Raw genomic sequence first — 11,930 nt, 5'->3', positions numbered from 1 at the left:
AATTATTTGTAAATACATCAGGTGATTGCAAGTTCCGTATAGTCAACTAATCTACTTTTAACAGCATTTCTGTGAAATTCTTTATATCCACCATTAGAGGTATGCAAGTGCTTCTGATCCCTTGATTGTTTTACAATGAGTTGAGACACCCACACTGCAAACCTAGCTATCTGTAATTTAGGATTTCTTGGTACACTTTGTGTTGGAGGTCTCAAGTACTTTATTTCAATTGCAACACTTAGGAAACTTGAAGAAGGGTTTGGAGCAAGTAATAACTTTGCTCTTTATCACATGTCAGAAGTAACACCAAGAATCTCACTTACTTTGAGTCATGTGAATAATATGTTAACTAATTTATGGCCAGTCACCCCCTTTGATGATGTCAACTCAGAAAGCAATTTTGGCCAGAAAAACAGATAAACTTTTTTTTTTCAAATAATACCATGGGATACATAATGGCTTCAGGAAAGCCTGGAAAAAGTTTGTGTTTGCCTGATGTCAAATACAAATTGTAAATGGGAGAAAGTGAGGATTGCAGATGCAGGAGATCAGAGTCAAGAATGTGGTGTTGGAAAAGCACAGCCAGTCAGGCAGCATCTGAGGAGTAGGAGAATCAATGTTTCGAGCAAAAGCCATTCATCAGGAATGAGGCTGTGAGCCGAAGGGCCTGAGAGATAAATGGGAGGTGGGTGGGGCTGGGGAGAAGTTAGCTGGGAATGCGATAGGTAGATAAAGGTGGGGGTGAAGGTGATAAGTTGGAGAGAAGGCTGGAGTGGATGGGTGGGAAGGAAGATGGGCAGGTAGGACAGGTCAAGAGGGCAGTGCTGAGTTGAAAGGTTGGATCTGGGACAAGATGGCGAGAAGGGAAATGAGAAAACTGATGAAATCCATGTTGATCCCATGTGGTTGGAGAGTCCCAAGGTGGAAGATGAGGCATTCTTCCTCCAGGTGTTGTTTGGTTAGGGTTTGGCAGTGGAGGAGGCCCAGGATTGCATGTCCTTGCCAGAGTGGAAGGGGGAGTTGAAGTGTTCAGCCACAGAGCAGTGGGATTGTTTAGTGTGTGTGTCCCAGAGATGTTCTCTGAAATGTTCCACAAGTTGGCAACCTGTTCCTCAATGTAGCGGAGACCACATCAGAAGTAACGGACAGAGTAGATGACGTGTGTGGAAGTACAGGTAAATCTCTGTCAGATGTAAAAGGATCCTTTGGGGCCTTGGATGGAGGTGAGGGGAGGGTGTGGGTGCAGGTTTTGCAATTTCTGCGGTGGCAGGGGAAGGTGCCGGGAGTGGACGGTGGGTTGGTGGGTGGTGTGGACCTAACAAGATAGTCGAAGAGGGAATGGTCTCTCCAAAATTCAGATCGGGGTGGGATGGAAATATATCCCTGGTGGTGGGATCTATTTGTCGGTGGTGGAAATAGCAGAGGATGGTGCGATATATCCGGAGATTGGTGGGATGGAAGGTGAGGACCAGCGGGGTTTTGTCCTTGTTGCGGTTGGAGAGGTGGAGTTCAAGGGAGGAGGTGCAGGAAGTGGAGGAGATGCTCTGGAGGGCATCATTGACCATGTGGGAGGGGAAATTGCAGTCTTTGAAGAAGGAGGCCATCTGGGATTTTCTATGGCGGAACTGGTCCTCCTGGCAGCAGATGTGGCTCAGGTAGAAGAACTGGGAGGAAGTGATAGCTTTTTTACAGGACGCAGCGTGGGAGGAGGTGTAGTCCAGATGGCTGTGGGAGTTGGTGGGTTTGTAGTAGATGTCCGTGTTGAGTCGGTTGCCGGAAATGAAGATGGAGAGGTCCAGGAAGGGGACAGGGTGTCCAAGATGGACCACGTGAGCCTGAGGTCAGAGTGGAAAGTGTTAGTGACGTCGATGAACTGACTAACCTCCTCATGGGAGCATGAGGTAGCGCCGATGCAGTCATCGATGTAGCAGAGGAAAAAGTGGTGAATGGTGCCAGTGTAGATTAGATTAGATTACATTACAGTGTGGAAACAGGCCCTTCGGCCCAACAAGTCCACACCGCCCCACCGAAGTGCAACCCACCCTTACCTAACGCTACGGGAAATTTAGCATGGCCAATTCACCTGACCTGCACATCTTTGGACTGTGGGAGGAAACCGGAGCACCCGGAGGAAACCCACGCAGACACGGGGAGAACGTGCAAACTCCACACAGTTAGTCGCCTGAGGCGGGAATTGAACCCAGATCTCTGGTGCTGTGAGGCAGCAGTGCTAACCACTGTGCCACCGTGCCGCCCACAGAAGATGGACTGTTGCACGCACCTGAAGAAGAGGCAGGCATAGCTGGGGCCCATGCAGGTTCCCATGGTTACTCCTTTGCTCTGGAAGAAGTGTGAGGATTTGAAGGAGAAATTGTTGAGGGTGAAGACTAGTTCAGCCAATCGAATGAGAGTGTCAGTGAAAGGGTACTGGTTGGGTCAGCATGAGAGGAAGAAATGGAGGGCTTGGAGGCCTTCGTCTTGGTGGATGGATGCATACAGGGACTGAATGTCCATGGTGAAGATGAGGCGTCAGAGGCCGAGGAAAGGAAAGTCATGGAGGAGGTGGAGGGCATCCCTAATGTAGGTGGTGAATTCCTGGACCAAGGGGTACAGGACAGTGTCGAGATGTGCAGAGATAAGTTTGATGGGGCAGGAGCAGGCCAAGACGATGGGTCGACTGGGGCAGTCAGGTTTGTGAATCTTGGGTAGGAGGTAGAACTGGGCGGCACAAGGTTCCTGGATTATGAGGCTGGAGGCTGTGGGTGAGAGATCCCCTGAAGTGATGAGGTTGTGGATGGTCTGGGAGATGATGGCTTGGCGGTGGGAGGTGAGGTCGTGGTCTAGGGGGCAGTAGGAGGAGGTGTCCGCGAATTGGCACCTGACTCATGCTCCTAATCAGCTGTGCTTTTCCAGCACCACACTCTTTGACAAATTTTAAATGGAACATTATGATTTTAAGTCCACATGAGGTACCAATGCCTCTCCTTCTCAAGGTATTCTCAAAGAGTTTAAACACTTACCAAGTAGAAGCTTTTCTTAATGCTTTAGCTAAGTTAGGTTCAGACTCAAATCGAGAGAGTTTAAAATCAGTGATGTTTTCCTTAGTTGTGAGATTTCACTACAAACTCTCTCAAAGTACTTATCCAGAGAAGGTTATGGCACAACTATTGTAATGCAGTCCCTTAAACAGTCAAGTAGTGTTACAGTTTATATTGGCACGTGTTGGCTTTTTATGAAAGTTAGAAAAGAATTAAATAATATTAGTATCTGAAGTGAAGAGCAATATTTTCTCACTTAGCATGCAATATACTGCTTGATCAAGCACATTATTTTTTCAATTTTTCAAATATGTAAGGGGACATAAATTTAGTCATATTTAGAAGAAAGTATAAAGAATCATTCCATAACATGTGTGGATTCTTGTGGTATTTCAGATCTAGTCTATCTTGGGCTAGACTACCACAAGAAATAGTAGTAAGACGTTACATGGAAGCATGACTTGATGGATGATCTTTGCTGTAACCATAGATACTCTAATATTTCAATCCTTCCATCAGAGGCTATTAAAGCCCATGTGAATTCTTTGATTCAGGTTGCAAACAAGCATTTGAAGAACAGATTTTTATTGCTACAAGTTAATTTACGAGTTAACAAGTTAGTTGTTATTTGATTTATTGAAGACAATTAGGTGGGTTCTTAACAATTCATATTGTAAGTTACAACATGAAATTGAGGGATTGAATACAATCAGTTTAATATTACCTAACTTGAAATGTAGAACATATTATTAAAGAATATTTTACATTCATTATACGAATATTTCACTCATTAATGAAAATTAAAAGACATTTAACCTATAGGCACAGTATGTTGTCATATATAAACTAGTTTTTATGTCAACTGAGAATATGAAGCAGTCTACAAAATCTTGTTAGACAATTATAATGCAAGGCAGACATTTCCATGGCAAAAGTACTTAATTGGAAAAAACATCAGACTGTTAATTAGTATGCCATAATAATGATTCATCTGTCTCACTTACATCTTCCTGGTGCTGTACTTTGCTGTGGTAAAATTAAAGTCCCTCTGCAGGGAGTTCTGATAGTTGGAAGCAACTGGCCCCTGCCTACATAGATCTGTCTTTAATAAAAAGAACTGGCAATGCATTTACAATGAAGAGGTCAAATATCAAGGGTTAAAGGCAATTCAGATTTTAAACTATAATGAAGTGCCATCCTGATATCTCCAAATGAATATAGAATATAACCATATCACAACAGCTTGGTCTCATGGTTACTATAGTTTCAGGTCTGGTATTCAGTTCCTCTGCAGGAAGCTTAAAAGAAACAAAACCCCGTTGCAATAAAGAGCTTTCATTAAAACTGTGCACTTTAAGAATGAAAATCATTTGCATTTTTAACTTTTTCCACAAATGTTATTATGTATACTTTTCATTAATAATCCTAAAAAATAGTAAAATGTTTCTTTATTTTTCATAAAGAGGTTGCATAGCACAAACTGTAGAAAGTTTCAATGTGATCCCTGCAGACAGACCACTAAAACCATGCACATTTTCCAACTCACCTTCAATTAGTACTCGTCTCTAATGAACCTAGCAAAATAGGCAGCTTTGTTACAAATAATTAAAATAAATTCAGGTTTTCTGGTTTTCCAATTTGGACTTTATCTTTCTGTCAGGAAGTGCAATTGCGAAAAATATTTCTTGTGTTTCAACTGATGGGTGCCATGATCATTTATCGTCATTAATAAGCATTCTTCCCATGAAAACTTTCCAAAATCTCTGGTTGTTAGAAATGCTGGAACAGACTGTCAATCCAGTTCTACGAGAAGCTTAAGACCATCATCTGTGTTTGTTGAGCCAAGTTAAAAACTAAAAATATGACCTTAACTGTGCTCAACAACCAACAACATGCAGAAGATACCATTTTAAAAAAAAGTGTCATTATAAACATCCTCCTCAATGAAGAGTTTTCAAATTGTTTGGTTTGTGGGCTGTTCTTTGTATTTTGTTTGTTGTGCAATCACAAAAATAAATTAAGACTCAGGTGAGTCATTTAGTGACCTAATAAAAATGTATGTTTCTTTGCTGATGTATTGACAAAGTAATATAATTTATGTTTGAAACGTGTACATAATACATGTGGAAATGCAAGGCATTCTAAGCAATTTGACTAACAATTCCCATGAAATGTACTTCCCTCTGAGTACTAAAAAAGAGAACAAATTTAAACAACATGTCCTGAAATGATTGCTAAAGCAATTTTGAAAAAAAATTCCAAACCAAGTGTGAATTTATAAAAATTAATTAATTTTTAAATAAGTTTGAGGATATTTATCTTGATCTAACTATATAAAAAATTTGTTAAATTTTCAGACTGTATGATATTATTCTAATTTCCTTTCATTTTCAAGTAGTAAGGCAAATTCACCATAACCTTATGAGACATGAGAGGCTGTTGTCTCATTCGAGAGGCTGGTGGTGGTTTAACCTGAGAGTTAACACAAGTCAGATAAAGGGACAGATTGAAAAGGAGAAATTTTCACAGTAATTTCAGCTGTTGTGGGAAGTGATATTCATACAAATGGTATCACTCTATATTGTAAACCAGTCACCCAGCCAACTAAGCTAAACTGGCTCAGTGGTTAGCATTGCTGCTTCACAGCACCAAGGACCCAGGTTAAATTTCAGCCTTGGGTGACTGTCTGTGTGGAGTTTGCACATTCTCCCTGTGTCTGTGTGAGTTTCCTCTCACAGCCAAAGTTGTACGGGTTAGGTGAATTGGCCAGGCTAAACTGCCCATAGTGTTCAGGGATGTGTAGGGTCGGTACATCATTCAGGGGAAATGTAGATGGTAGGGGTTTGGGTAGGATACTCTGAGGGTCAGTGTGGACTTGTTGAGCATAATAGTTCCACACTGTAGGATTCTATGATGACGCTGATCTATTAAACCAAATTACTGAATAGTGAGCATACTACAGTGATATTGTTCCACATGGTTTCTTAACATTTTTTGTGAGTTACATTTTAAATATATTATAGTATATAATTTCCAGACTCAGTTTTATTAATTCTTTTGAAATTTAAAAAGAAGTTTCAAATTGGAGAACAGAAAATCTGAATTTAATTTTTTTTCTATTGATACAAAGTCACCTATTTTGCTCAGTTCATCAGAGAGGAGAACTCGTTAAACAGAGATTGGTTTTAAAGTTCTGCCTGTATGGATCACACTGAAAATTGCAACTGTTGTGCTGTTATTCAAACTGACAATATTTTCAAAACCCTATTAAAAATAAATATTTTTTTTCTTAATCGGAAAATGTTAACTAAACTTGTTTTTTTTTGTTTTGACTGTTGTCCAAATTGTCAAATTTATTACCTTATAGACTCTTTCACCTTTGATGACAGGATTACTTGGCTTTGACAAAGGGTCAGTTCGACTCGAAACGTCAGCTCTTTTCTCTCCTTACAGATGTTGCCAGACCTGCTGAGATTTTCCAGCATTTTCTCTTTTGGTTACTTGGCTAAAGGTTTGGCAGTGCTAACATGGCATTATCATCCCCCTCCTCTACCATGACGGCACAGAACACTAGACATTAGCCAATCAAAAGTTTTTGCTAACAAAAATAAACATCCTTTGAGAAGTGTATAAGATAATAAGTGATTGGCTAGAGAGTGACATAAGCAACATAGAGTTTGAAACACTGGAATTTACTATGGGCATGTACTGTCGTAAAGCAGAAGAAGAAAAGCATATCAAATGAAATAAAAGTAATTGTGGTGTAATGATTTACTAGGTTTGAATTTAACGTTTAGAAAATAGGGTTACCTTTTAAAATCTTGACATGTAACTTTTAATAACGAATTTTACATCTCACCCAGAAATCCTTTTCTTATTTGTTACCTCAGATCTGAAGCAGTTTAGAGGCATTATGCATCATCTTTTGCAACATAAATATAGTCCTAGAAAGGAAACACAAGGATTCTACCAAGAAGCCTTCATTCTGAGGACAGAATTTTCTTCAATATATTTATACCACACCATACAACCTGGGGGAAAAAAAAATCTTTGGATTCAACATTTAATGTAGGATTTAAATCTGAGTTTATTTCATGAAGGTTTAAATTTTCATCCATTCCCATTTATAGCACATGGTTGGCTCATACCAAGAACAATGTGGAGATATTGGTGTTAGACTATGGTGGACAGTCAGAAGTCACAGAATACCAAGTTATAGTCCAACAGGTTTATTTAAAATCACAAACTTTCAGAGCTCTGGTCCTTCATCAGGTGACGTGAACAAATAAACAAATAAAACAAACAAATAAACCTGTCGGACTATAACATGGTGTCATATGACTTCAGACTTCATACCAGGAATATAACCAATTACTCTATCTACAATTAATCAATTGTTTGTGACTTTTAATTTCAATTTAAATCAATAAAATAAGATTTTTACTAATACACACAAATTTATTCAAATGTGGTGAGCTGAGTTATAGATATTGAAGTTAAGTTTATAAGTTTAGAAATAAAGTTGAAATGCTAACAACAGGAGAGGACAGCATTATCTCATCTACTGAATTTCCAATCTTAGACAATTTGTTATCGATCTCAGCTGATGCTTGTTAAAGTGTGAGAATTATTGTGAACTGTATAAAGAACCAAATGTAGTTGCGTACAGAACTACATTCACGGGAACTATGGTATATACCCTATGATCTGAGTAGCAGTACAACTATGGCTTTTCTGTCCTTAAGTACAGATTAAGCAATTTAGTTTCAGCTGCAGTTTGGTAAATGGAGCAGTAAATTGAACTGTCAATTCTAATTCTGTTACTCGCTTTATGTATTGAAAATGATAACCAAGAGTATAACAATGTTCTAGCAAGAACTGAATTGCACATAACTGCTAGTCTTAACATACAATTGAGTGCTATATAAGGCTTACCAATGCCACAATTGACTGTGTACTGTATTGCATGAACTGAAAACAAAGCAGTTCAAGCAAGAATGTAAATTGCCCCTGTTTATCACTTTCAACTTCTTCCAGGTCTTTTATTGGTGACACCCACAAAGAAGAATTTAAGATTGGTAGCAGTTACTCGAGGTATCTATGCTGATTATCATGGTCATTAACTTCAGAATTCCCCAGAGAATAAATGAAAGTGAAAATGCTTTCATTTACAAAAAAAAGCATAAGATTCAATTTGTATTTTTGAAAGGAAGAAGGTCAAGTAGAATTTGTTTATTTTTAAACCAATACATTTTCTAAACATATCTATAAATATCTATAGATAATATTTTCATGTTTATTTTATAAATGCAGCAAACTGTGAAGTAATGTTTCTAAAGGTGCATCAATACTACAATGTTGTCATTTTATTAGACAATATTGACTTGCAATTTTGAGAAATGTGTCCGGAACAGTAACAGCACAGGAAAAATTTAACAAGATGAGGTCTTGCTCAATGTATTATAAGAATCTTATTATAATTCATTTTTTCCATTGCCCGTCCATCAGCTCGGCGAATTGATACATTATTTGGTGGACTACTTGGGATTCTTGAATGCAGTTCATTTCCAATAAGGGTGCATAGCATTGAACAGGCAATTGAGGCTTGAGGGTCACCGTTAAGCTAGTCAGTAACTGAGGGATCAAGGGAACAGTCACAGTAAAAGAAGAATACTCAGGATGCTTGAAATCTGAAATAAGAATAGAAATGCTGGGACAACTCAGTTCTGAAAAAGAATGATATCAGACTCAAAATGTTAACTCTGTTATTCTCTCCACAGATGCTGCCAGGTGTGCTGATTATTGCCAGCTTTTTCTATCGACAGAACAATGCTGGGTGAGCTTGAAATGAGCAATCTTGGGAGGGATGGAATGAGAGGATGAGCTATTTAAAATTTGTTCCCAGGATCGAAGCTTCATTGGTAATTCAAATTCACCAAATAGTGTTGGATACATAGATGGCTGATTGGGGTGTGCTCTCCATTTAAAAATGTTGTCTCCCTCCCTGACCCTCTCATGTCAGCAGAAGAGAGTTTATGTCAAGATTGTTTCTGAAAAGAGAGACCAGAGAGAGGCTATTGTCTTCACAAGAATGCCACATTTCAAATGATCACAACAATTTGTACGACAGTGCATGGGAAAAGGGAGGATTTATCAGCAAGCCAACTCTGATTAGTTGAGGCATTGCCATGGATAAAGCAAGAAGACATTATAGGCAAAGGTCTTATTTGTGATGGTGGTTTACCCCTGTGCCTGTTACCCTTGGCATTGTAGGCGGTAGAGGTTTTTGTGATTGAAAAGTTCCATCAATGGAGACATGGTGAGTTGTTGTGGCAGTGTACTGCAGCGCCTCTTGAGTCTGGCCCACACTGTTGTCACAGTAGTGTATAGTTTCATGGAAGGAGAGCTGATCAAGCAGCTTGCTTTGACTTGGTTTCTGTTGAGCTTCTTGAGTGCTGTTTGAACCACTCCTATTCAGGAAGCAGTGAGTATTCCAACACACTCCTTACTAGTGTCTTATAGTTAACAGACAGGTTATCAGGAGTTAGGAGTTACTGCAGAATTCCCAAACTCTGACTTACTCTTGTAACTACACTACTTATAGAGTTGGTCCATTTAAATTTCTCGTCAATAGTAACCCTCAAAATGCAGATAGGGGAGGTTTGGGCTATAGTACAGCTATTGAGTAGTGACGGTTAGGTTCTGTCTGGCTGGAGATGGTTAAAAATTACACAAAAACAGGTTATAGTCCAACAGGTTTATTTGGAAGTGCCAATTTTCAGAGTGCTGCTCCTTCATCAGGTGAGCTGTGAAAGCTTATATTTTCAAATAAACATGTTGGACTATAACTTGGTATTGGGCGATTTTTAACTTTGTCCACCCCATTCAACATCAGCACATACACATCATTGTTGGAATTGTCATTGCTTGTCACTTGTGTGGTCTAAGTGTTACTTGCCACCTTTCATATAATTCTAAGTTCAAGTTGAGAGTTATGAATGGTGCTAACATTCAGCGAACATCCCCACTTCCTTCCATTGTAAGGGCAATGGATTATGAAGCTGCAGAAAATAGTAGGTCTGTGACAGAACCCTGAGGAACACCTGCAATAATTCCCCGGGACTGACACTGTGCTGCTTATGACTCCAAAGAGGTTTCACCTAATTCATATTGTCTTGAAATTAACTAGGGCTCCTTAGGCTAGACTTGCTGAAAAGCTGCCTTGATGTCATTCACAACTTACTCTTGACTCTGTATTTGGACCAGGGGTGTAAGGATCAGGGATCCAATAGCCCTGTCAAAACTCAAATGGAGCACCAGTCATCAAATTATTCCTCTGTAAGTGTTGCTTGCTAGCACTGTTGATGACACAATCCATTATTTTGCAGTTGATTGTGAGGAGGCTGATGGGACACTAATTAACCAGGCTAGATTTGTTCTGCTTTTTTTGGATAGCAAATAACTGGGCAATTCTCCATATGTTTGGGTAGATGTCAGTGTTTTATCAGAACTGAACAGTTTGCCCAGTGCTAATTCTTGGGTACAAGTCTTCACGGCTATTGTTAGGATGCTGTTAGAGCCCCTTGCTTTTGTTTTACCTGAAATTTCCTTATATTGCATCAAGAGAATCAAATTGGCTGTAGAGTGATTTCTCTGAAGGGTCACAGAACCCAAAATATTAACATAGAAACATAGAAACATAGAAAAAATACAGCACAGTACAGGTACTTTGGCCCACAATGTTGCGCCGATCCAAGCCCACCTAACTTACACTAGCCCACTATCCTCCATTTGCCTATCCAATGCCCGTTTAAATGCCCATAAAGAAGGAGAGTCCACCACTGCTACTGGCAGGGCATTCCATGAACTCACGACTTGCTGAGTAAAGAATCTACCCTTAACATCTGTCCTATACCTACCACCCCTTAATTTAAAGCTATGCCCCCTCGTAATAGCTGACTCCATACGTGGAAAAAGGTTCTCATGGTCAACCCTATCTAAACCCCTAATCATCTTGTACACCTCTATCATTTCACCCCTAAACCTTCTTTTCACCAATGAAACCAGCCCCAAGTGCCTCAGCCTTTCCTCATACGATCTTCCTACCATACCAGGCAACATCCTGGTAAACCTCCTCTGCACCCGTTCCAGTGCCTCCACATCCTTCCTATAATATGGCGACCAAAACTGCACACAATACTCCAGATGCGACCGCACCAGAGTCTTATACAACTGCAACATGACCTAAGGGCTCCGGAACTCAATTCCTCTACCAATAAAAGCCAGTAATCCATATGCCTTCTTCACCGCACTATTTACCTGGGTGGCAACTTTCAGAGATCTGTGTACATGGACACCAAGATCCCGCTGCTCATCCACACCACCAAGTATCCAACCATTAGCCCAGTACCCCATCTTTTTGTTACTCTTACCAAAGTGATTGCCACCTTTCTGCCCAGCTCTGCTGCTTATCTATACCCCACTGTAACCTGACACATCCTTCCTCACTGACAACAACTCCACCGACTTTCGTATCATCCACAAACTTGCTCACCCAACCTTCTAGCCCCTCCTCCAGGTCATTTATGAAAATGACAAACAGCAATGGTCCCAAAACAGATCCTTGTGGAACACCGCTAGTAACTGCACTCCAAGATGAACCTTTACCATCAACTACTACCCTCTGTCTTCTTCCAGCCAGCCAATTCCTAATCCAAACCTCCAACTCACCCTCAATGCCATACCTCCGTACTTTTTGCAGTAGCCTACCATGGGGAACCTTATCAAACGCCTTACGAAAATCCATATACACCACATCTACCACTTTCCCCTCGTCCACCTCCTTAGTCACCTTCTCAAAGAATTCAATAAGGTGTGTGAGGCACGACCTGC

The sequence above is a fragment of the Chiloscyllium plagiosum genome, chromosome 14 (assembly GCF_004010195.1).
Source record: "Chiloscyllium plagiosum isolate BGI_BamShark_2017 chromosome 14, ASM401019v2, whole genome shotgun sequence".
NCBI classification, from domain to species: domain Eukaryota; kingdom Metazoa; phylum Chordata; class Chondrichthyes; order Orectolobiformes; family Hemiscylliidae; genus Chiloscyllium; species Chiloscyllium plagiosum.
This window is presented reverse-complemented; position numbering follows the sequence as displayed.